Below are 25,195 nucleotides of genomic sequence, written 5' to 3' on the forward strand. Positions count from 1 at the left end.
GGATAATTTTTGTATTTTTAGTAGTTAACAGATTTCACGATGTTAGCCAGGCTGGTCTTGAACTCCTGACCTCAGGTGATCAGCCACTCTCGGCCTCCCAAAGTGCTGGGATTACAGGCGTGAGCCACTGCACCCAGCCATCACTCTGCAGACTTTGAACTTGTCAGCCTCTATAATGCTGTGAGCCAATTTTCTCCCCCTGCCCCCTAATCCCACTGGTTCTGTTTTTCCTGGAGAGCTCTTATTAATACAGATGGATATCTGTGGCCCTCTCCAAGGGCTCCCCTGGCCCATTTGCTCATAGAAAAGACAGTATTTGCCAGCAGATAGAAGAGGGGCTACCATGGACTGCATTGAGACAGCCACTCCATGCCGAGGAGGCAGAAGTCACACCAGGTAATTGCTTGCCACTGCAAACATAGTTTAAGAGAGAGACAAACCAAGGCAAAGAAGTTTCATCTCTTTCACTTTCTAGCTGGGGGGCTGGGGCACTAGGCTAAGCACTGAGAACGTGGCCATGAACAAGACTCTAAGGAAGAAGAGATTAAAACCATAATTAATTCATCTGAAATGTACCAAATGCTGCCATGGAGAAGTGTGAGTGTTAAGGGTGCTGAGAGGACCATGTCTGGTTGGGAAGTCAGGGAGGGCTTCTCTGAGGAAGTGGATCTTTAGCTCAGATCCAAAGGAGGGGTAGAAGTCAACTGAGAGTCAGGAGAGCCTTCTGGTAGAGGGAACAGCATGTGGGAAAGCCCAAGAGAGGAGGAATTTCACAGAGTCGAGAGAAGCCTGGCATAGCTGGAGTGAAGTGGGTGGAGTGAGTGGTGGAGCTGAGATTGGAGAGGCAGCAGGGAGGCTAGTAGGATCTTGCAGGTCAATATAAGGACTGTGGACACTGCTTTAAGGCACACGGAAAATTATTGAAGGGTTTTCAGCAAAAAGTGGCCTGATTATTTCTTCAGCTATTTTTTCTATTTTGCCCCCCTTCTCTCCCCTCCTTCTGTGACTCTAATAACACGTATGTTAGAGTGGTTCACTGATGATTTGTTCATATTTTGTCAGTCTTTTTTCTCTCCATTCTTCATTTTGGGTAGCTTCTACTGCTATGCCTTCAAGCTCACTGATCTTTTCTTCTACAATGTCTAATCTGCTGTTTATCCCATCCAATCTAGTGTTCCTCTCAGACATTGTAGTTTCCATTTCTAGAAGTTCTATTTGGGTCTTTAAAAACATATCTTTCATCTTGTTCCCATTTTCCTCTAACTTCTTGAAAATATGGAGCATATTTTTGATAGCTCTTTCAATACCCTTGTCTGCTAATTCCATTATTTGTCAATACCGAGTCTGTTTCTATTCATCAATTTTTCTCCAGGAAGGTAGAGGTTCCTAGGAATGAGATACTGTGGCTCATGAAAGTTTTTTAAGTATAGCCCAGGATATGAGCCACACTTGCTGATTCTTTGCATGTGTAGTAATATTTGATTGGCTGCCAGACAGTGTCTGTTTTATACTGTTGGATGATGGATTTGTTGTATTCACTTAAATGAAGTTGGCCTTTGTTCTGGCATGCAGTTAGTGACTTGGAATCTGATTGATGCTTCTGAGACTTGTTTTTAAGCTTTGTTAGAGTGGATCCATAGCAGCCTTTAATCGAGGGTTAACTCATTCCCACTACTACGGCACTGCCCTGTGTGATTGTAAGGTCTTTCCACTCAGCTACTAGAAACATCTTGGCTTTATGTGTGCTCCAGAAATCATCTGGCTTCCAGCTGGCTGGTGGTTCTTCCCCTGGCCTTGAGTCATTTCCACTCATGTGTGTTCGTACCACCACTCAGCCAGAGACTTGAGGAGATCCTCCTGCAGTTCTCTGTGCAGTCCTCCCGACTTGAGACTCTCCTGTGACTTGGTCAATGCTATGGCCTGAATGTGTGTGTCCCCCCAAAATTCGTATATTGAAAGCTTAACCCCCAAGGTGATAGTACTTGGAGGTGGGGACTTTGCGGGGGTGATTAGGTTTTGGGAGCTGAGCCCTCAGGAATGGGATTACTGTCCTCATAAAGGAGGCCAGAGAGAGCTTCCTGTCCCTTCCACCACACGAGGCTACGATGAAAAGATACCATCTATGAACCAGGAAGTGGGCTGTCCGATATTGAATCTGATGGTGCCTTGGACTTCCCCGCCATCAGGACTTAGAAATACATGTTTGTTGTTTAGAAGCCACTCAGTCTATAGTATTTTGTCATAGCAGCCCAAATGGACTAAGACAGTCAAGATGAGCTAAGGATGGAAACGGTGTTGCTGAATGCCCCTCTCCTGCTCAGAGGCCTTGGCCTGACCCAGGCACATAGCTCTTATTCCCGGTCCTCTGCTCAAGCCGTCATTTCAGCAAGAAGGTAAGGGTTTCTAGGAATGAGATACTGTGGTTCATGAAAGCTTTTTAAAAAATGGAGTAATACGCTAAGGCGAAACAACAACAACAACAACAACAAAAGCCCTATGTAATCTGGTCTAACGAGCGACCTCTGCAGTTTTGTCCTGGAATTATTCCCTGAGCCTGAACCCATAAGCCGACTTTTGACTTCTGATCCTTGGTGCCTGTAAGAACAATGGAATCTGCTTTTCTCACTTGCCCTGAATAAAATCTGTGGAATTCAGTCATGTGAGAATATGTGAACTTCATGCTGGATGTTCTGGAACACTAAGACTTAGGGAAAATATGATGAATAGAAACAGACTCTGTGTTGACAAATAATGGAATTAGCAGGCAAGGGTATTGAAAAGTGGTTCAGATCGATGTGTCAGAAACGTCCAGAGACAGATTATTGAGGAAAATTAACAGGAAGGCTGTCTGTACTCAAAAGCCAAATCCCTTACTGTCTTAGCAGAAGTGGGAGCCACAATGCCCAGCCTGTTAAAGAGAAGCTTTTTATTTACAATTTCTTCTTTAAATTGAAATAAAAATTCCTGTAACAGAAAGTTAACCATTTTTAAAGTGCACAATTCATGGTATTTAGGACATTCACGATGTTCTGCAACAACGCCTCTATCTAGTTCCAAAACATTTTTACCACCCTGAAAGGAAATCCTGTACCCATAGGCAGTCACTCCGTATCTTCCCCAGCCCCTGGGAGAAGGCCCCCCCTACTTTTTTTTTCACATAAGGTTTCTAAGTGCCAGGGTTGGCACTAAGAATATCTTCTCTCAAGGGCTTTGAGGCATGGGGCAAAGAGCATGCATAGGCTTTAGGGGCAGACAGGGCCAGGATCTAAAGCCAGCTTTGAAACTTATCTGTGTGACCCTGGACTAGTTTCTTAATCTCTCCAACCCTCAAGTTGGGATAATGTCCACTTCACATTCAGTTTAAAAATATCTGAAGGGGTGTCTTTTTAAAGAGTTGGGCTGGGCTTGGTGGCTCACACTTATAATCCCAGCACTTTGGAAGGCCAAGGTGGGAAGATCGCATGAGGCCAAGAGTTTGAGACCAGCCTGGACAGCACAGCGAGAGCCCATCTCTACAAAAAATGTTTAAGAATGATTGAAACTCAGATATGGTGGCTGCTTATCCTTGGGGTTCTGGGAATCTTAAACTTGGTCCTGATGTCCTTGCATTAGCCTTTAGCATCAGGGAAACCACGGGAACTATATTCAAGCATATTTGTGCAATCAACTTCTACTCCCGAAAACTTAACACTGTCCTTGGCTTATAGATGCTGAAGAATGAATGAATAAGTGAGGCAATCATTACCTACTCAGGCACTTCTGGAGACGTGTTGGGAATTAAGTCTAGGTGTTTGTTACTCGGGTCACAAATGTCATTCCATGGCAACCATTGGAATAGCCTTTTCACTTTTTGTTGTTGATGTTGTTATTTTCAGAGACGGGATCTTGCTCTGTCACCCAGTGGTGCAATCATAGCTCACTGTAACCTTGAACTCCTGGGTTCAAGTGATCCTCCTAACTCAGCCCCCCAAGTACCTGGAGTTACAGGCATGCAACACCCAGTTACCTTTTAAATTTTTTGTAGAAACAGAGTCTTGCTATGTCGCCAAGGTTGGTCTCAAACTCCTGGCCTCAAGTGATCCACCCACCTCAGCCCCACCAAAGTGCTGGGATTTTAGGCATGAGCTACCATGCCCAGCCAGCCTTTTAGGTTTGACACCATTACCCCTTAGGAGTCCTCTGTTTGTGGGGACACCGTGTCTTAGACTCTTCCACTTAAGTGCCACTATGACAGGGGATGGGGTGAAGACCTGGGCATGGCCTTGCATACCCTCAGAGATACTGGCCTCCCAGTCCTAGAGGGACAGCAATGGGCTAGTCACTGGGTGCCCACCCTTCCCTGATGTGCAGGAAAGCTTCCTCCCATGTTCTTAGGGCACTCACAGAAGGCATTCATCATTGCTAGTCAGTGTGGGTTCCAGGCTTTTCTGGAACTCCTGTGAACACTGTAAGTGGATTCTGAAGGTTAAGGACAATCTGGTCTCAGGCTTCCAGGCTGGAGGAATAAACTGACAAGGGCTTTGGGGTCCCTGGCAAGTGAGCAATTTCCCAGAAGGCCTAGCAGCTAAGTCTTAGCAAGCCCAGGCGTCTCAGGGTGAAGACAGAACCGGCTGTTTTCCAAGGCTTTTCTGGGCACAGCTGAGCCAGGGAAAGAGACTGTGGGCCTCTTGAACTCCTGGGTGTGATGGAGTCTGGCTTTCTGCATCCAGACAAGGGAGTTGTTTCCAGTCCCGATGGCCAGTGAGACACAACCCGACCTGCTAATGTGAGACCTAATAAGGGGAGGGTTCCTGGAGTTGGGGTGAGCTGGAGCCTGTTCCTCTAACGCTGGCAGAGTCTCAAGAATGTAGTTCTTGGGGTTGGGTGCAGTGGCTCACGCCTGTAATTCCAGCACTCTGGGAGGCTGATGCGGGAGGATCACCTGAGCCCAGGAGTTCAAGACCAGCCTGAGCAACATGGAGAAACCCCATCTCTACAAACAAACAAACAAACAAACAAAAACAAACAAAAATAAGCCAGATGTGGTGGTATGTACCTGTGGTCCCAGCTGCCGGGGAGGCTGAGGTGGGAGAATGGCTTGAGCCGGGAGGCTAAGGATGCAGTGAGCCATGATTGCACCACTGCACTCCAGCCTGGGTAACAGAGTGAGACCCTGTCTCTAAATAAATAAATAGAATGTAGCTCTCAGGGACCCAGGACTCAGAGGAGCTGTGAGTTATTCAGAAGACAGGGTTTGCTGGATTTTATAGGTTCAGGGAGAGCAGACCTAGGTTTCGTAAGGCAGAGAAGAGGAGGTGCATCCGCTTGGCTAGATCCAGGGTGAGGAACTTCCAGTGTGAATTTTGGAGTTCCCCTTTTCATTGCGGTTTCCTGAAATCTTGTCAAAATTCTATAATAACTTCCCCACTATTTTCTGGCAGTTAGGCCACAGCCCACTGATGGCTCTTAGCCAGAAGACTGAGCAAGGCACCCCCATTAGTCTCCCTGAAAGGCAGCGGATCCTTGCCTTACAGAATACACAGGTCTGCAGGGTGGGTGTCATCAGTGACCGAGGAACCACTTCCCAAGCCTTGGGTCAATCTCTGGAGCTCAGCCCCACAAGGGAAGGGGAGCCAGGAGCCCTGAAGCCCGATGGGTCTCGGTTTGCCTACCTCCGTGAATGAATAGCCCTGGACCTCCTGCCATGGAGGAGGTCCCTCTCTCTCTCTCTCTCTTCTTCTTTCTCTCTCTCTTTTCCTGTCTCTCTCCCCCTCTCTCTTTTGCTTTTTGCTGTGTTGATGAACTTCTGGAGAAATGTGGGTCTTTTTGTCCATCCAGGGCTGCGAGGGACTCAGTGCTTGTCCTGGCAGTTTCCCCATCTTCTGGAAAGTAGGACAGTGCACAGGACTGTGAGGGTGGGAGAAGGGGAGGACCATGGAGAACCTAGAGGGAAGGCTTTGGGATAGGATGTTTAGTAGAGAGGGCTGGAGGCGAGATGGGGAGTGGTAAGAAGGAAGCTAGACACACAGATAGGGGCCTGGGCATGGAGGCCATGGTCAGGGGTTTGGACTTTATTCTAAGGGGAGCAAGGAACCTGGACCCATTTTAAGTAGCAAAGGGGCATGAGTGGGCTTGCCATGAAGGACCCTCTGGCTGCAGTGTGGTCTGGGTAGGATGGCCTCACATGGATAGACAGGCCTTATGTGGATTGAACATGGCAAGGCAGCAGGAAACCAATAGCGACTGCTGTTTTGGACAAACAGTGGTACCATTGGCCAAGAGAAGGAAAGAGGGGTGCAGGGGCAGGTGGAGGCAATATGAGCTTAGGTTTGGGTGTTCTGAGTCTGAGAAACGTGTGTGACACCGGGCAAAGCTGTCCACTCAGCCGCTGGAGACAGAGCTCTGGAGAGACTCAGGTCTGGGGGGCCCTGGGCCCTTAGGTGGTGATGGAAGCCACCTGGGGAGAGTGAGAAGGGAGTCCTAGGACGGAGCCCTGAGGAATGCCCATAGCGGGGTGCTGGGCAGTGGAAAGGAAGTGGCGAGGGAGCCTGGGAAGAGCATCCAGGATGGGAGAGGGAACAGGGGAGGAGAGGCTCATGGCCGCCAGGGCAAAAGCCTGGTTTAAGAAGGAGAAAGCGCATAAGTGTCAAAAGGTTCTGAGAGGCCCGGCGCCGTGGTTTATGCCTCCCAGGACTTTGGGAGGCGAGGTGGGTGGATCACTTGAGGTCAGGAGTTTGAGACCAGCCTGGCCAACATGATGATACCCTGTCTCTACTAAAAAAATACAAAAACTAGCTGAACGTCGTGGTCCGTGCCTGTAATCCCAGCTACTTGGGAGGCTGAGGCAGGAGAATCACTTGAACCTGGGAGGTGAAGGTTGCAGTGAGTGAGACCACACCATTGCACTCCAGCCTGGGCAACAGAGCGAGACTCTGTCTCAAGACAACAAAACAACAACAACAAAAAGCTTCCGAGAGGTGGTGGACAGAGGCCAGGCTACTGGGGGCCATGATGATGACCTTAGTGAGAGCAGTGGCATGGAAGAGATGGGCACAGATGTAACCAGAAATGGTTGCAAGGCGCTGAGAGGTGAGGGCTAGCGGCAAGTCTGGCAGTGAAGTGAACTTGGGGACAGGGAGTGGAGGAGATGTTTACAGATACTCCAGGTGTCAGCGTGTTTACATGTTTATTGGAAAGTCCAAATAGAAAGCGGGAGAGTGCGAAGTCCCCATGGAGGACATTTGGGTATTTCTAATTATGTTCCAATTACAACACGGCCTTCCTTGTATACACACCCTTAGGCACTTGTCCAGGTGTTTCCTTAGAATAAATTCCTAGGAGTAGAACTACTGGGTCAAAAGCTACATATTAATTTTTTTTTTTTTTTGAGACGGAGTTTCGCTCTTGTTGGCTAGGCTGGAGTGCAATGGTGTGATCTTGGTTCACCGCAACCTCCACCTCCCGGGTTCAAGCGATTCTACTGCCTCAGTCTCCCGAGTAGTAGGGTTTATAGGCATGGGCCACCACACCCGGATTATTTTGTATTTTTAGTAGAGACAGGGTTTCACCATGTTGGCCAGGTTGGTCTTAAACTCCCAACTTTAGGCGATCCACCTTCCTTGGCCTCCCAAGTGCCGGGATTACAGGCATGAGCCACTGCACCCGGCCAATATGTTTTACATTTCATTATATGAAATTGCCCTCCACAAACTTTGAACTAGTTAAGGCAACTATTCCTTGGTAATGACATCCTCACAAATATTGAGTATTATCCATTTTTAAGAGATCTTTGTCAGTATAACCCAAAACATTTATCGTTGATGTTTTATATTGCATTCTTTTGGTCACTAATGAGATGGGCCTCTTTTTTTTTTTCTTTGAGATGGAGTCTCGCTCTGTCACCCAGGCTGGAGTGCAATGGCACGATCTTGGCTCACTGCAACCTCCATCTCCTGGGTTCAAGTGATTCTCTCACCTCAGCCTCTGGAATAGCTGGGATTACAGGCGTGTGCCACCACGCCTGACTAATTTTTTGTATTTTTAGTAGAGACAGGGTTTCACCATGTTGGTCAGGCTGGTCTCGAATTCCTGACCTCAAGTGATCCACCCGCCTCGGCCTCCCAAAGTGCTGGGATTACAGGTGTGAGCCATTGCACCTGGCTGAGATGGGCCTCTTTTCATAGGTCACTCATTATTTTTATTTCTTAATCTATCTGTTCATATCCCCCGCCCCACGCCTTTTTTTTTTTTTTTGCTGAGACAAAGTCTTGCTCTGTTATCCAGGCTGGAGTGCAGTGGCACAATCTCGGCTCACTGCAACCTCTGCCTCCCAGGTTCAGGCGATTCTCGTGCTTCAGCCTCTGGAGTAGCTGGAATTACAGGTGCTCACCACCATGCCCAGCTAATTTTTGTATTTTAAGTAGACACGGGGTTTTCACCATGTTGGTCAGGCTGCTCTTGAACTCCTGACCTCAAGTGATCCACCGGCCTTGGCCTCCCAAGGTGCTGGGATTATAGGCTTGAGCCACTGTGCCAGGCTTCATTTTTCTATTGGGATGATAGTCTTTTTTCATTCATTTGTAAAGATATTAATTATAACATATTTTTTCCTATCTGTTGTTTGTCATGGAACTTCACTGATGATGTCTTTCCCTACCAGAGTTCAAAATCATTTTGTAGGAAGCTCTCCTGTTCTCCTGTGGTCTAGAACCTGGTGCTCTTGCTAAACTCTGGTATCACATCGGTGACATCACCCTCTGACCACAAAGAGTTTCACCATCTTTCATTTTTTGCTACTCTTCCCTTGACCTACACTTCTCTTATTTTCTTTTTTTTTTCTCTTTTCTTCTTTTTTTTTTTTTTAGACGGAGTCTCGCTCTGTTTCTCAGGCTGGAGTGCAGTGGCGTGATCTCGGTTCACTGCAACCTCCACCTCCTGGGTTCAAGCAATTCTCTTGCTTCAGCTTCCAGAGTAACTGGGATTACAGGTGCCTGCCACCATGCCCGGCTGATTTTTGTATTTTTAGTAGAGACAGGGTTTCACCATGTTGGCCAGGCTGGTCTTAAACTCCTGACCTCAGGTGATCCGCCCGCCTTGGCCTCCCAAAGCGCTGAGATTACAGGCATGAGCCACCGCGCCCGGCCCACTTCTGTTATTTTCTAAGCCTAATTGGGGTCCACAGTTTTCGTGGATTTTTTCTTTAAAAAAAGCCATTGTGGCTTTTTTGTTTTTGTGAGACAGGGCCTCACTCTGTCATTCAAGCTGGAGTGCAGTGGTGCGACCTCGTCCCTCAACCTCCCAGGCTCAGGTGATCCTCCCACCTCAGCCTCCTCAGTAGCTGGGACAACAGGCATGCGCCAACACTCCTGGCTAATTTTTAAAAATTTTTTTGTAGACACGGGGTTTCATCATGTTGCTGGTCTCAAAGTCCTGGGTGCAAGTGATCTGCCTGCCTTGTCCTCCCATACCACTGAGATTATAGGCATGAGACACTGCACCTGGCCGGCATTTGGTGTCTGAACACTTTTCTAGTGTGAACAGGCAGGCTCTGAGCTTGCTTTCCCTGGGCCCAGGCTAGATCAACTTCTACCAGGTAGGCTGGCAAAAACCCATGACATTCAGCCATCAGGGCAAGGTCCCAGTAGTGAACTCTTGCTAATCCCTGAAGAAAAGTTGCTCAAGCATCTCTGGGGAGGCCCTGGCCTTCCCTAACCCTACCTTCTACCCTTTTCTTGGATCCTGCCTCAGCTGTTTTTACTGTCCTATTATCTCCTAAAGGGTCTCAAGCAATAAAAGTATCAAATTATTTTGTTTTATTTTATTTTTATTTTTTATTTCATTTTGAGAGACAGTCTCGCTGTGCTACCCAGGCTGGAGTGCAGTGGCGTGATCTTGGCTCACTGCAATCTCTGCCTCCTAGGTTGAAGCAATTCTCCTTCCTCAGCTCCCCGAGTAGCTGGGATTACAGGCACGCGCCACCACGCCGAGCTAATTTTTGTATTTTTAGTAGAGATAGGGTTTCACCATGTTGGCCAGGCTGTTCTCAAACTCCTGACCTCAGGTGATCTGCCTGCCTCAGCCTCCCAAAGTGCTGGGATTACAGGTGTGAGCCACTGCTCCTGGCCTCAAAATAATTTTAATGTTGGGTTTATTCTTGGAGGACTCAGGAGGTGGTAGGCATCACCTGCCAGGTGCCCTCCTTGCCACTTTGTATCTGCCAATGGCTGGCCTCTCTTGCTCTCCTTCCCCTGGTTCTTCTATGACCTGGGTGCTTGGATGACAGAAGAGGTTAGGTGTTGTCAGAAAAGTGTAATCCTGTTGCTCGGAAAAAAGATGGGGGAGATTCGTGTACAGAAGAGGGAAAGGATAGTTTTCATTGTATTGTTTATTATAAAAATTTTCAAGCATAGACAAAAGTAGAGAAAATAGTATAATGAACCCTCACGTATTCATCTCCAGCTTCAACAGTTTTCAGCCCAAGGCCAGATATGTGCCATCAATACCCCACCTGCTTCTTACCCACAGTGTTTTGAGGCAAATCCTGGAGATCATAAAATTGGGAACTCCATGTAGCTCATGGCTTTTGTGATTGAAATAGCACCAATAAAAGCCTGACATTGTAAAAAAGACACAAATGTGCGTAGACCTGCTTATCTCTGACCTTGCACTGCTTATGACAGTCTTATTTATAGAGGGGATATCTTTCCTAAATTATCATTTTAAAAACAGCTTTATGTGTCAGCTCTCAAGGTACAGTTATCTACTATTTTATTTATCTTACAATTAAGGTAGCGAAGGTAAGGATTATTTTTCATGAAGTAGGCAGTCAGAGGCAGAAGGGAGTCTCCTGCAAGGTTGGAAGACTGCAAAGGGGAGAGCATGAAAGGAGGCCCACCTAACACCTCACCCCCATGAATGCATCCTCGCCTTTGGGAAGAGGGAGAGGGGGAGGGGCAGCCCACTGGGTCATCTTCTGCTGAGCCCTTAGCTAACTCTGAAGTCAAGCATGGGTTGACGGTGTCCCTGCAGCAGGGACTTTGGCTTAGAGCTCTCATTAACTGCCTCCCACGTCTGGTGTATTTGGCACATGATCAATAACACTGGTTGACTATTTTTTTTTTTTAAGAGAGGAAATAAAATAGCAGAAAGAGCCTTCATATGTTAGTGTTAAGGTGGAACTTGGAGATCCGCAGGTCCAGGTCCAAGCTCTTTTTGCAATTAAGAAAACTGAGGTCCAGAGGGGAGAAGTGACTTTGCCAAAGTAACATGGTGCCCCAGGGCTGCTAAGGCCTCCCATGTGGTCTCTCCTGCCACTTATTTCTAATTGGTTCTCTCTGGGGTGAGGGAGGTGATTTGAAGTCACCAGAGAAGAAGGGCAGGGGATCTCTTCAGTGTCGACTTTCCCAAACGTTGGAAAGATGTCAGCGTAATCATTTACATCCCAAGGGCATGAAGAAGCTCAGCCTGTCTTAACCACTTTTGTGACCTGGGTCCCTGGCAAGCCCACCTTGAGCCTTTCTAGCAGACTTCCTCTTCCAAAAGTTCCAGCTTCAGAAGGGCTGGAGAGGTGTGTTTTAAGCATCTCCTAAAGAACGGCATCTTTAATAAAAATAATCACCAGAAACTAGTACATACACCTCTATGCACACAAACTAGAAAGCCTAGAAGAAATGGATAAATTCCTGGGCATATACACCCTCCCACGACTGAACCAGGAAGAACCTGATTCCCTGAACAGGCCAATAATGAGCTTAAAATGGAATCAGTAATAAGTAGCCTACCAAGAACAACAACAAAAAGCCCAGGACCAGATGGATTCACAGCCATATTCTACCAGATGTACAAAGAAGAGCTGGTACCATTCCTACTGAAGCTATTCTAAAAAATCAAGGAGGAAGGACTCCTTCCCAACTCATTCTATGAGGCCAGCATCATCCTGATACCAAAACCTGGTGGAGACACAACAAAAAAAGAAAACTTCAGGCCAATATCCTTGATGAACACTGATATAAAAATCCTCAAGAAAATACTTGCAAACCAAATCCAGCAGCACATGAGAAAGCTTATCCACCACCATCAAGCCAGCTTCTTGCCTGGGATGCAAGGTTGGTTCAACATATGCAAATCAATAAATGTGATTCATCACATAAACAGAACTAAAGACAAAAACCACGTGATTATCTCAATAGACGCAGAAAAGCTTTCAATCAAATTCAACATCCCTTCATGTTAAACACTCTCAATAAACTAGGTATTGAAGGAACATACCTCAAAATAATAAGAGACAGCTATGACAAACCCACAGCCAACATCATACTAAGTGGGGAAAAGCTAAAAGCATTCCCCTTGAAAACTGGCACAAGAGAAGGGCGCCGTCTCTCACTACTCCTATTCATTATAGTATTGGAAGTCTTGGCAAGAGCAATCAGGCAAGAGAAAGAAATAAAGGGCACCCAAATAGGAAGAGAAGAAATCAAACTATCCCTGTTTGCAGATGACATGATTCTGTATCCAGAAAACCCCATATTCGCAGCCTCAAAGCTCCTTCAGCTGATAAACAACTTCAGCAAAATTTCAGGGTACAGAATCAATGTACAAAAGTCACTAGCATTCCTATACACAAACAACAGCCAAGCTGAGAGTCAAATCAGGAATGGAATCCCTTTTACAACTGCCACAACAAGAATAAAATACCTAGGAATACAGCTAACCAGGGAGGTGAAATGTTTCTACAATGAGAATTACAAAGCACTGCTCAAAGAAATCAGAGATGACATGAACAAATGGGAAAATATTCCATGCTCATGGATAGGAAGAATCAATATCATTAAAATGGCCACACTGCCCAAAGCAATTTACAGATTCAATACTACTCCTATCAAACTACCAATGGCATTTTTCACAGAACTAAGAAAAACTATTCTAAAATTCATATGGAACCAAAAAAGAGCCCAAATAGCCAAGGCAATTTTAAGCAAAAAGAACAAAGCTGGAGAGATGCATCATGTTACCTGACTTCGAACTATACTACAGGACTACAGTAAGCAAAACAGCATGGTACTGGCACAAAAACAGACAGATAGACCAATGGAACAGAATAGAGAGCCCAGAAATAAGGCTGCACACCTACAACCATCTAATCTTTGACAAAGCTGACAAAAATAAACAGTGGGGAAAGGACTTCCTATTCAATAAATGATGCTGTGATAACTGGCTAGCCATATGCAGAAGACTGAAACTGGACCCCTTCTGATATGGTATGGCTCTGTGTCACCACCCAAGTCTCATGTTGAATTGTAATTCCCAGTGTTGGAGATGGGGCCTGGTGGGAGGTGATTGGATAATGGGGGTGGTTTCTAATGGTTTAGCACCATCCCCCCACGGTTCTCCTGATAGAGTTCTCATGAGATCTGGTTGTTTGAAAGTGTGTAGCACTTGCTTCTTCACTCTCTCTCTCCTGCTCTGGACATGTGAAGACTGTGCCTGCTTCCCCTTTGCATTCTGCCATGATTGTAAGTTTCCTGAGGCCTCCCCAGACACGCCTTCTATACAGCCTATGGAACTGTGAGTTAATTAAACCTCTTTTTTAAAATAAATTACCCAATTTCAGGTAGTTCTTTATAGCAGTGTGAGAACGAATGAATACACCTTCCTCACACCATATACAAAAATCAACTCAAGATGGATTAAAGACTTAAATGTAAAACCTAAAACCATAAAAACCCTGGAAGACAACCTAGGCAATACCATTCTGGGCACAGGAATGAACAAAGATTTCATAATGAAGACACCAAAATCAATTGCAACAAAAGCAGAAATTGATAAATGGAATCTAATTAAACTTAACGGCTTTGGCACAGTAAAAGAAATTGTCAACAACATAAACAGACAACCTACAGAATTAGAGAAAATATTTTCAAACTATGCATCTGACAGAGGTCTAATATCCAGCATCTATAAGGAACTTAAACAAATTTCCAAAAAAAAAAAAAAAGGGAAACCAAACAACCCCATTAAAAAGTGGGCAAAGGAAATAAACAGACACTTATCAAAAGAAGACATACATGTGGCCAATAAGCATATGAAAAAAAGCTCGATATCACTGACCTTTAGAGAAATGCAAATGCAAACCACAATGAGATACAATCTCACACCAGTCAGAATGGCTATTATTAAAAAGTCAAAAAATAACAGGTGCTGGCGAGGTTATGGAGAAAAGGGAGCACTTATACACTGTTGGTAGGAGTGTAAATTAGTTCAACCATTGTGGAAGGCAGTGTGGTGATTCCTTAAAGAACTAAAAACAGACTACCATTTGACTCAGCAATCCCATTACTGGGTATATACACAGAGGAATATATATCATTCTACCATAAAGACACATGCACATGAATGTTTATTGCAGCACTATTCACAATTGTAAAGACATGGAATCAACCTAAATCCCCATCAATGAGAGACTGGATAAAGAAAATGTGTTATATATACACCATGGAATATTATGCAGCCTTAAGGAAGAATAAGATAATGTCTTTCATGGGAACATGGATGGCAATGGAGGCCATTATCCTTAGCAAACAGAAAACCAAATACCACATGTTCTCATTTATAAGTGGAAGCTAAATGGTAAGAACTCATGGACACAAAGAAGAGAACAACAGATACTAGGGCCTAATTGAGGGTAGAGGGTGGGAGGAAGGGGTAGAGGGTGGGAAGGGGGAGTAGAGCAGAAAAAAAAAACCATTGGGTACTAGGTTTAGTACCTGGGACATGAAATAATAAACCCCCATGACATGCATTTACCTATATAACAAACCTGCACATGAACCTTAAACATAAAATAAAAGTTGAAAAAAAAAAGAACAGTGTCTTTGACATTTAATAGAGGTTTCTACTTTATCTGATATTAATTTTTGCTTCTTTAGTGTATGCATTTGCCATAGCCTTAATTTGTAACTGTTTGGGGTCATTTTGTTTTTAGTGAGTCTTCTGTAAACAACCTATAATTTCACTCTCATCTTCACTCCAGTCTGAGTCTTGGACTTTTTATTGGAGGAACTTAAGCCATTGCTAATTATTGCCATAACTGATCTATATGTGGTCTTCCTCTCCAAAAGTCGTAGCCCTGGTCTAATCATGAGAAAAACATCACATAAATCCCAATTGAGAGATATCTGACAATTATCAAACCAGTAGTTATCAAAACTGCCAAGGTTGTCAAAAACAAGGAAAGTTTACAACCACTATGGAGAACAGTTTCGAGGTTCCTCAAAAAACTAAAAATAGAGCTATCGTATGATCCAGCCATCCCACTGCTGGGTGTATATCCAAAATAAAGGAAATCAGTATATTAAAGAGATATCTGCACTCCCATATTTGTTGCAGCTCTGTTCACAGTAGCCAAGATTTGGGAGCAACCTAAGTGTCCATCAACAGATGAATGGATAAAGAAAATGTGGTACATACACACAATAGAGTACTATTCAGCCACATTAATCTCTTATAAAAGTCATTTTCTTAGGGTGAATACTGCACCCTGGAAGAGGGCACCTCATCCTTGAAAGCCATGGTCACCATGCTGGTGCCTTCAAAAAAGAATGAGATCCTGTCATTTGCAACAACCTTGATGGAACTGGAGGTCATTATATTAAGTGAAATAAGCCAGGCACAGAAAGACAACCATTGCGTGTTCTCTTATTTGTTGGATCTAAAAATCAAAACAATTGAACCCTTGGAGATAGAGAGTAGAAGGATGGTTAGCAGAGGCAAGGAAGGGTAGTTGGGGGTGGGGGTGGAGGGGAGTTAGGGATGGTTAATGGGTACAAAACAATAGTAAGAATGAATGAATACGACCTAGTATTTGATAGCACAATAGGGTGACTATAGTTAATAATGATTTACTTGAACATTTTAAAATAACTAAGAGAGTATAATTGGATTGTCTGTAACACAAAGGATAAATGCTTGAGGAAATGGATACCCCATTCTCCAGGATGTGATTATTATGCATTGGATGCCTGTATCAAAACATCTCATGTATCCCAAAATATATACACCTCCTGTGTACCCAAATAAAAATAAAAAATTATTTAAAAATATAAGGAAAGTTTGAGAAACTGTCACAGACAAGAGGAACCTAAGGGGACATAATGACTACATGCAGTGTGGCTCCTGGGTTAGATTCTGGAGCAGAAAATGGACATTAGGTTGAAACTAGGGAAAGCTTAACAAAGTATAAACTTAAAAAACAAACAAACAAAAAATCCCACCAAGAAAACTCTGGGTCCAAATGGCTTCTCTGGTGAATTCTACCAAAGGTTTAAGGAAAAAATAGCATCGGTTCTACATAAAAACTTCCAAAATTAGAAGATGAAGAAATAATTCCCATATAAAAATATCTCTGAAAGAATCATAAATGTAAGAAATTTAGAAGCTAAAATGATATAATCCTAGAAGAAAACATTAAAAAAAATTGTAGTGACCTTGAGTTAGGAAAAGATTTCTTGAATACACAAAAGTAGCAAAAACTCTAAAAGAAAAAATTAATAAATTGCATTTCATTAAAATAAAAAATGTTTTCTTCCTCAAATAACACTGTTAATAAAATAAATCAAGCTACAGACTGAGAAAAAATATTTGTGAAACAAAAATCCATCAAAGGGCTCATACACATAATATGTAAAGACCTCTGACAACCCACTTACGGGAAAGCAAAAACCCAACAAAAGGTGGCAAAATATTTCAATAGTCACTTCCTCCATATATATGGGTGGCAAATAAGGCACTTCACTAAAGATTTTATGTATATCTACCTCTATAGATATATATCACAACATCATTTGTCATTAGGGAAATTCAAATTAAAACCACAATGAGATCACAGTGAGGTACCACTGAACCCAACTAAAATTTAAAACACTGAAAACACCAAGTATTGGCAAGGCTATTGAGCAATTGAGAACTCTTATGCATTGTTGGTGGGAACCCAAAATGGTCCAGCCGCGTTGGAAAATAGTTTGGAGTTTCTTTTAAAGTTAGGAATATGCTTACTATGTGAGCCAGCAATTCTGCTCCTAGGCACTTACCCAAGACAGAAGGAAATATTTGGTCAAAGACTTGTACACAATGAGCATAGCAGTTTTATTCACAATAGCTGAAAACTGGAAAAAACTCAAATGTCCATCAACTGGTGAAGGGAGAAACAAATTGTGGTATATCCATAAAATGGAATACTACGCAGCAGTAAAAAGGAAAAAGCTACTGCTACATGCAACAATGTGGATGAATCTCAAAAGCATTAAGCTAAATGAAAAAGGCCAGACACCTAAAACTACATGCTGTGTGAGTCTACTTCTATGACACTCTAGGAAACGCAAAACTATAATGACAGGAAAAGCACCTCAGTGATTGCCAGGGAGTACAGGGTAGGAAGAGAGATTTTACTGCGAAGGGGCACAAGAGACTTTCTGGGAAGTAATGTAACCACTCCCACAATCATATTACAGAAATGTTCAGTAATATGGTCAAAACATCTCATGTACCCCAAAATATGTACACCTACTATGTACCCACATAAAAATAAAAAAATTATTTAAAAATATAAGGAAAGTTTGAGAAACTGTCACAGACAAGAGGAGCCTAAGGAGACATGATGACTAAATGCAGTGTGGCTCCTGGGTTAGGTTTTTTGTTGTTGTTGTTGTTGTTTTGTTTGTTTTGTTTTGTTTTTGAGAGAGAGAGAAAGAAATGATAGAATGAGAGAGAGAAATATTCTGTAATATGATTGTGGGAGTGGTTACCTTACTTCTATGTATTTGTCAAAACTCATTAAATTGGTCACTTATTAATAGGGAAGTTTATTGTATGTCAGTTTTATCTCAATAAAGCTGACATAGACAATTGGCTAGCAAAAGATACCCTTCGTGGATTACTTACATGCCAGACGTATTCTTCCCTGCCCTTATTGTATAACAGAAATCCTACCTGTTCATGATGATCAGAGGACAATTAGCCCTGCCACCAGGAGTAATGTTGAGCAGGGCCTCTCATACATACTTCTGCCCTTTGGTTCTTGGACACAGACATGGATTCTACCTACTGGGGACATGGTACCTTATAAAACTGATTGTCTTAGGGTGAATACTGCATCCTGGAAGATGCCACCTCATTCCTCAAAAGCTGTGGTCTCCATGTTGGTGCCTTCAAAAGGTTATTCCATCACTCCGCCAGGCTGTCAGCGTTTAGGTGGAGCCCTATGAGATAGGGCCAGTGGATTTCATGGTCACATACCCACTGCCACACCTCCTTTACTCTTGAGTGTGTGCCTTAGTCCCATGCTAGACAATGTGGGGTCTCATGTTGTCATATTGAGCACTGTAAGCCCTCAGTGCTGGCTGAGGCTCTGTGGGCAGGAAAGACTGATATGTATACCAATTACAGTCAAGATGAATTGCTGACCTTTTCGAGGTTGAACAAGGCCAGTGTAATCAGCTTGTCACCAAGGGGTAAAACAAAAATCATTCAGCTGTAATTCCAGGCTGGGTCCTGTACAAAACAAGCTCCAAAGAACAAGATCCTGGTTGGCAGAGACATGAGACCAGCTCTGGCCCACAGTGGGACAGTCACATCATCTCAGGCAAAGCACTCCTCTCATCTCTGCCCTCAGCCTCGCCACTGGCAAACTGAGGAGGTTGGACTATATGAGGTTGTGAATATATGCTATTATTTTTAAATGCAGAAGTAAGTCATAAATTCATGTTCATTTAATACCTTCAGCTATTGCGGAAATATTTAAATTGTGAACACCCCCCCTCACCATTTTCTCTGCAGAGACAACCACAGTTACCAATCTCGTGTGCCCCTTCCAGGCCTTTTTCCACCATAGCCCTGCTCAAATTTTCACTCCTTCTTAAAGCCTTCCCACATCCCAGATCCTTGCTCAGGATCCCTTTTTTTCTTCTGTTTTTGCCCCTGGGGACACTTTATATAGGAACCGATATGGTGTGGCTGTGCCCTACCCAAATCTCATCTTGAATTGTAGTTCCCATAATCCACACAAGTCACTGGAGGGACCTGGTGGGAGGTATTGGAATCACGGGGGTGGTTTTCCCCATGCTATTCTCGTAATAGTGAGTAAGTTCTCATGAGATCTGATGGTTTTATAAGGGACTTCCCCCTTTGCTTGCTCTCATTCTCTCTCCTGACATCTTGTGAGGAGGTGCCTTCTGCCATGATTGTAAGTTTCCTGAGGCTTCCTCAGCCTTGCGGAACTGTGAGTCAATTAAACCTCTTTTCTTTATAAATTACCCAGTCTTGGGTATGTCTTTATTAACATCGTGAGAACGAACTAATACAGGAACATAAAGGGTTAGGGGACAAACGGCAAAGAGAAGAAGGTGATTATGTGGGCAGGTCCTGGGGGCAGCAGGTCACAGTGTTCCACACTTCAGAGCTGAAAACTCTGAAGACCCGCTTACGGAAGCAGCTAATCCAGTAGCCAGCTGACGGAGACAGCAAGTATTCTTGGGATACTTCAGCTGGTTGGAAAAGAGAGTAGGAATGTATATCTTTTCTTTTTTTTTTTCAGAAGACAGGGTCTCATTCTGTTGCCCAGGCCAGAGTGCAGTAGTGCAATCATAGCTCACTATAGCCTTGGCCTTCTGGGCTCAAGTGGTCCTCCCACCTCAGCCTCCTGAGTAGCTGGGACCGCAAGCATGTGACACCACAAGCATGTGCCACCATGCTTGGCTAACTTTTTTTTTTTTTTTTTGAGATGGAGTATCACTGTGTCACCCAGGCTGGAGTGCAGTGGTGCGATCTTGGTTCACTGCAACCTCCGCCTCCCAGGTTCAAGTGATTCTCCTGCCTCAGCCTCCCAAGTAGCTGGGACTACAGGCACGTGCCACCACACCCAGCTAATTTTTGTATTTTTAGTAGAGATGGGGTTTCACCATGTTGGCCAGGCTGGTCTCAAACTCCTGACCGCAGGTGATCCACCCGCCTCGGCCTCCCAAAGTGCTGGGATTACAGGTGTGAGCCACCATGCCCGGCCTGCCCTGCTAACTTTTGTATTTTTTTGAGAGATGGGGTCTGTCTATATTGCCCAGGTTGGTCTTGAACTCCTGGGCTCAAGCAACCCTCCTGCCTTGGCCTCCCAAAGTGTTGGGGTTACAGGCATGAGCCACTGCACCTGGCCAGGAATGTATATTTTAAAGGACAAATTTTGAATGTGTTTGGCTAGTTTTTTATTGAGCATAACATGCATATAGTATAGTGCACAAATCTCAAGTGTACAACTTGAAGAATTTTTACACACCTACGTGTACACACTCACCCCTTATGCAACCAACACCCAGACCAAGAATGTTTCCAACACCCTGAAAATTCCCTATTCCCCTTCCCAGACAGTACCTCCCTGACCCAAGGTAACTACTCTTCTGACTTGTAGCACCATCGATTAGTTTTGCCTGTTCTTGAACTTCATCTAAATGGAATCATACATAAGGGACATTTTATGTCTACCATCTTTTGCTCATCGTGGAGTCTGTGAGATTCCTCCAAGCTGTTGCATGTAGCTAGTTCTTTTTTGCTGCTGAGTAGTATTTCATTGTTTGAATATTCTTATCCTTTCTTACTACTAATGGACGTTTGGCATGCTTCCAATTTAGGGCGATTATGAGTGAAGCTCCCCTGATGGGTCTTGCATGTGTTTTTGGTGGGCAGATGTGCTCATTTCTCTTGTGGTTATATCTAGCAGTGGAGCTGCTGGCTCATGATTTGTTTGTTAAGGAAACAGAAGGATCTGCAGGGATTTGTCCTGGCCATGAATGACAAGACAGAAGGAGCTCTAGACTGTGGGATGGTGAGAAGCACATGCGCCTGACAACATCATCCCTCTCTGGAAGAGGCAGCAGCCAGAGGCTGATCTGAAGAGCCTCAAGACTGCAGAAAGGTTACCTTGCTTAATCCCCATAACCCAGAGCACGGCTGGGCAGCTTGTTTCAAGGCAGGCATTTCAGGAACCTCCCCGGCTGTTTACCTGTGCTTCTTAATTGGGCCCCACAGCTCAATGAGTGACTGGGGGAATAAGCTCACATCCTTGTGGCTGCAGAGGCTCACTGGCTCAGGCCGGGGTCCCAGGGTTCATGGCTGCCTAGAGGAGGATTTTAAGTTTTTTAGAATCAGTCCTGATTAGTGAGAAGCCGAGGAACAAACCAACATTCCCCTGTCACAGCAGAACAGTGCCTCTGCGGAGCTCAGCCTGTGGCACCACCAGGGCCAGCAAATCAATGACCTAAGGCAGAGGGGCAGCAATCCCCAAGCAAACAGATTGAGATAGCCTTAAACGCCCAGCGCTCAGTGTGCACGCTCTGGACGCAGCCTGGAATGCCGGAGACCAGCAGCTGCATATGACTCATAGCAAGCCCTTCCTACAACCAGAAACATCATAACATCATTGGAAGCAGACTGTAAACAGTTTAAGAGACTCTTCCATTTACGTCATCAGCCTGGTAGCACCCAGCACAGCCTCTGGGCCTCTGGCAGAGCCCCTGGTGCTCAGATAAAAGGAGTGGACGGAAGTGGAAGGCCCCGGGCCACAGAGTCATAAAAACCTGGGCCACAGAGCTCAAGCCCCAACCCTGCCTGCAACATGTTGAGTGCTGGGTGAATCACTTACCCTCCAAACCACAGCGTGCTCTTAGGCACAGTGGGGCTGACACTGCCTGATGGAGCAATCCTCCTGCCTCAGCCTCCTGAGTAGCTAGGACTATAGGCATGTACCATGCCCAACTAATTTCTCTTTTGGTAGAGATGGGGTCTCACTTTGTTGCCCAGGCTTGTCTTGAACTCCTGGGCTCAAGCGATCCTCCTGCCTTGGCCTCCCAAAATGTTGGGATTACAAGTGTGAGCCACTGTGCCTGGCCAGGTTTTTGTTTTTTAAAGAAAGAACATGGGTTAGAGGTTTATTTAACTCATTAATGAGGGATTCAGCAGGTATAAATTCTCTAGGGAGAATTTGAGGAAGAGAGTATAGAAATTAAAAAAAATGAATGTTAGAATAAAATTGATAGGTCAGATACAACACCGGTGTTGTCCTCTAGGACAAAAATCCTTTGGAATGATCTTTTCTACCTGAGAGAAATTATTTTCACTCTGCCTGACAAAAATCTACAAGTTAACATGGAGTTGGCTGGGCACGGGTGGCTCACGCCTGTAATCCCAGCATTTTGGGAGGCCGAGGCGGGCAGATCATGAGGTCAGGAGATCGAGACCATCCTGGCTAACACGGTGAAACCCCATCTCTACTAAAAACACAAAAAATTAGTCAGGCGCAGTGGCAGGCACCTGTAGTCCTAGCTACTCGGGAGGCTGAGACAGGAGAATGGCGTGTACCTGGGAGGCGGAGCTTGCAGTGAGCCAAGATCGCGCCACTGCACTCCAGCCTGGGCGACAGAGCGAGACTCCGTCTCAAAAAAAAAACAAAAAACAAAAAACAAAAAAAACACGGAGTTTCACAGACCCAGAAGCCTTTAATCAGTTGTCAACAGAAAGTCACATAGAGGTGCAGACCCCTAGATCAAGTTCGCAAACCATAGCCCACAGCCCAAATCTGTCCCTTTATTTGTTTCTGTTAATAAAGCTTTATTAAAACCCAGCCATGCTCATTTGTGTATTTATTGTCTATGGCTGCTTGCATGCTACACTGGCAGAGTTGAGTAGCTGTGTAGCTGCAACAGAGGCTCGATAGCATTAAGTGGCTCTCAAACCAGAGTCAAGTCTGGCTGGAGCAGTATATACACACAGGAACACTGGGACATAAGCCTAGAAACGTGGAGTGCACCTTTGTTACCCAAGCTGGAGTACAGTGGCGAGATCTCAGCTCACTGCAACCTCTGCCTCCTGGGTTCAAGTGATTCTCCTGCCTCAGCCTCCCAAGTAGCTGGGATTACAGGCGTACAACACCATGCCTGGCTAATTTTTGTATTTTTAGTAGAGACGTGGTTTCACTATGTTTGCCAGGCTGGTCTCGAACTCCTAACCTCAGGTGATCTGTCTGCCTTGGCTTCTCAAGTGCTGGGATTACAGGCATGAGCCACTGTGCCCTGCCCAGATTTCCATTTCACACTCCTTTCTCTGTACCAGGTGTGGCGGACACCAGACAGAGGGGACAGAAGGGGCCCACTAGAGCCAGGCCTAGGAGGACCTTCCAGGGAGTTGATACTTTCTTTCTGAGCAATGAGGAAGTGAAGAGGCACTGGAGGGTGTTGTGGGAGGACTGGTGATGGCAGGCAGGTGGCAGTCGGAGTCCTGTGTTACATCTGTGTGCTCTTCCTGGACAATGATTAGCTGGTCCCAGCTGTTCCTTCCCACTCCTCAGTCTTTCAGTCTTGTTATTTCTACCACCTCAAAGTCTCTAGCATCCTTGTGTTCGTCATCTCTTCCTGAGCCTTGCAGCCACAGTTGTTTGGTCGCCTCCTTCAGGTCTCTGTCCTTTCCATCACGCCACTCCCCATCTGCCCCAGCATGATCTCAAAAACACAGCTCAGATCCCACAGCACCCTCCAATGCCTCTTCACTTCCTCATTGCTCAGAAATAAGGTATCAACTCCCTGGAAGGTCCTCCCATGCCTGGCTCCAGTGGGCCCCTTCTGTCCCCTTTGTCTCATGGCCACAGGACACATTTCCTGAGCACATACAGTTTGGCCTTCCTGCCTTCAAGGTCCAGCTCGGGGATGCCTCGCCCAGACACCACCCAACCAGAAGTCTTCCCACTCTCCTCCCAGTTCCCACGGCCAGCTAAACTTTTCTGTTGTGTCCACCATACCTGGTATAGAGAAAGGAGCATGAAATGGAAATCTGGGCCGGGAACAGTGACTCACGCCTGTAATCCCAGCACTTTGGGAAGCCGAGGCAGTCGGATCATCTGAGGTCAGGAGTTCGAGACCAACCTGGCAAACATAGTGAAACCATGGCTCTACTAAAAATACAAAAATTCAGCATGGTGGCACGTGCCTATAATCCCAGCTACTTGGGATGCTGAGGCAGGAGAATCGCTTGAACGCAGGAGGCAGAGGTTGCAGTGAGCCAAGGTCATGCCACTGCACTCCAGCCCGGGTGACAAGAGTGTGACTCTGTCTTAAAAAAAAAAAAAGAAAGAAAGAAAAAAGAAAAAGAAATGGAAATCTGAAGACCTGAGTCTCATCCAGGCCCTCCTAACAGCAGGATTTTTGTCTTGGACATATCGCTTCACCTCTTCTTTCTCTATGTTTAGAAAAAAAAATCAGGCCAAGTCATCTGGAAATTTCCATTCATAGATAAGACTCCATAATCCTCAGCTACTGTTTCCCTTTTGTTTCTCCTGCAGACCGGATGTCCTTTAGGGCAGAGATGAGTTTATTCTTGGATCCCCACCCCTGATGACCCAGTATAGAGCTTTCCATGTGGTGAGGGCTTAGGATAGGATTCTTGGACAGGTGAAGGAATTTCAGTGTGTTCTCTCCAACAGGCTACTGTCCGTGGGGGACTTTGGGGTCCCACAATGATTTCTGTGACTTGCCCATGACATGCCCTCTGTCTAGAATGTCGCCTTCTCTCCCCACCCTTTTAGCTAGCAGTCTTGTCCTCATCCTCAAAGAACCAGTCTGATTGTCATCTCAGGGCTCCCGCCCTCCTCTGCAGTGCCTGCCCCAAGCTCCTGTAGCCTGATGGCTCTTGCTTCTCATTTTTACCAGGATCTTATCTTCTTTGAGGACTGTGAACACCCGAGGGACAGGTATCTCTGCCTTAGGGCTGGCCCTGCAGTGCGTTTGCATCTACTTGCAGACAGGAGGAGAGGAGGCATAAGTGTCACCGAGCCTAGGGCAATATGTGCCCCTGGGACATTCAGAATGCTTTGCAGCCATTTTGGCTGTTCGGGGGTCTCAGGATCTAGCATCACAGAGCCCAGGTCCTGTGCCCTTGGCAGTGGGGTGACATTAACCCCAACCTCTTCGTGCCTTCTCTCCTTGTCCTCCTAACCACAGCTGAGAGGTGGCACTTTGTTCTCCTAGCAGAGGCCATTGCCTTCTGGGAGCCCCATCTCAGCCATAGCCCTGGGGTTTCCAGATGAGTGTGGGAGCTGCCTTCCACTGCTCCTGCTGGTCCTTGGCCCTTGGTCCTTGGTGGTGGTGGCTAACCAGGCCTGGGGCTGAGGGAGGGCTGGCCAGCCCCTGCAGCT

Source organism: Gorilla gorilla, chromosome 9 (genome assembly GCF_029281585.2).
Source record: "Gorilla gorilla gorilla isolate KB3781 chromosome 9, NHGRI_mGorGor1-v2.1_pri, whole genome shotgun sequence".
Classification (NCBI taxonomy): Eukaryota; Metazoa; Chordata; class Mammalia; order Primates; family Hominidae; genus Gorilla; species Gorilla gorilla.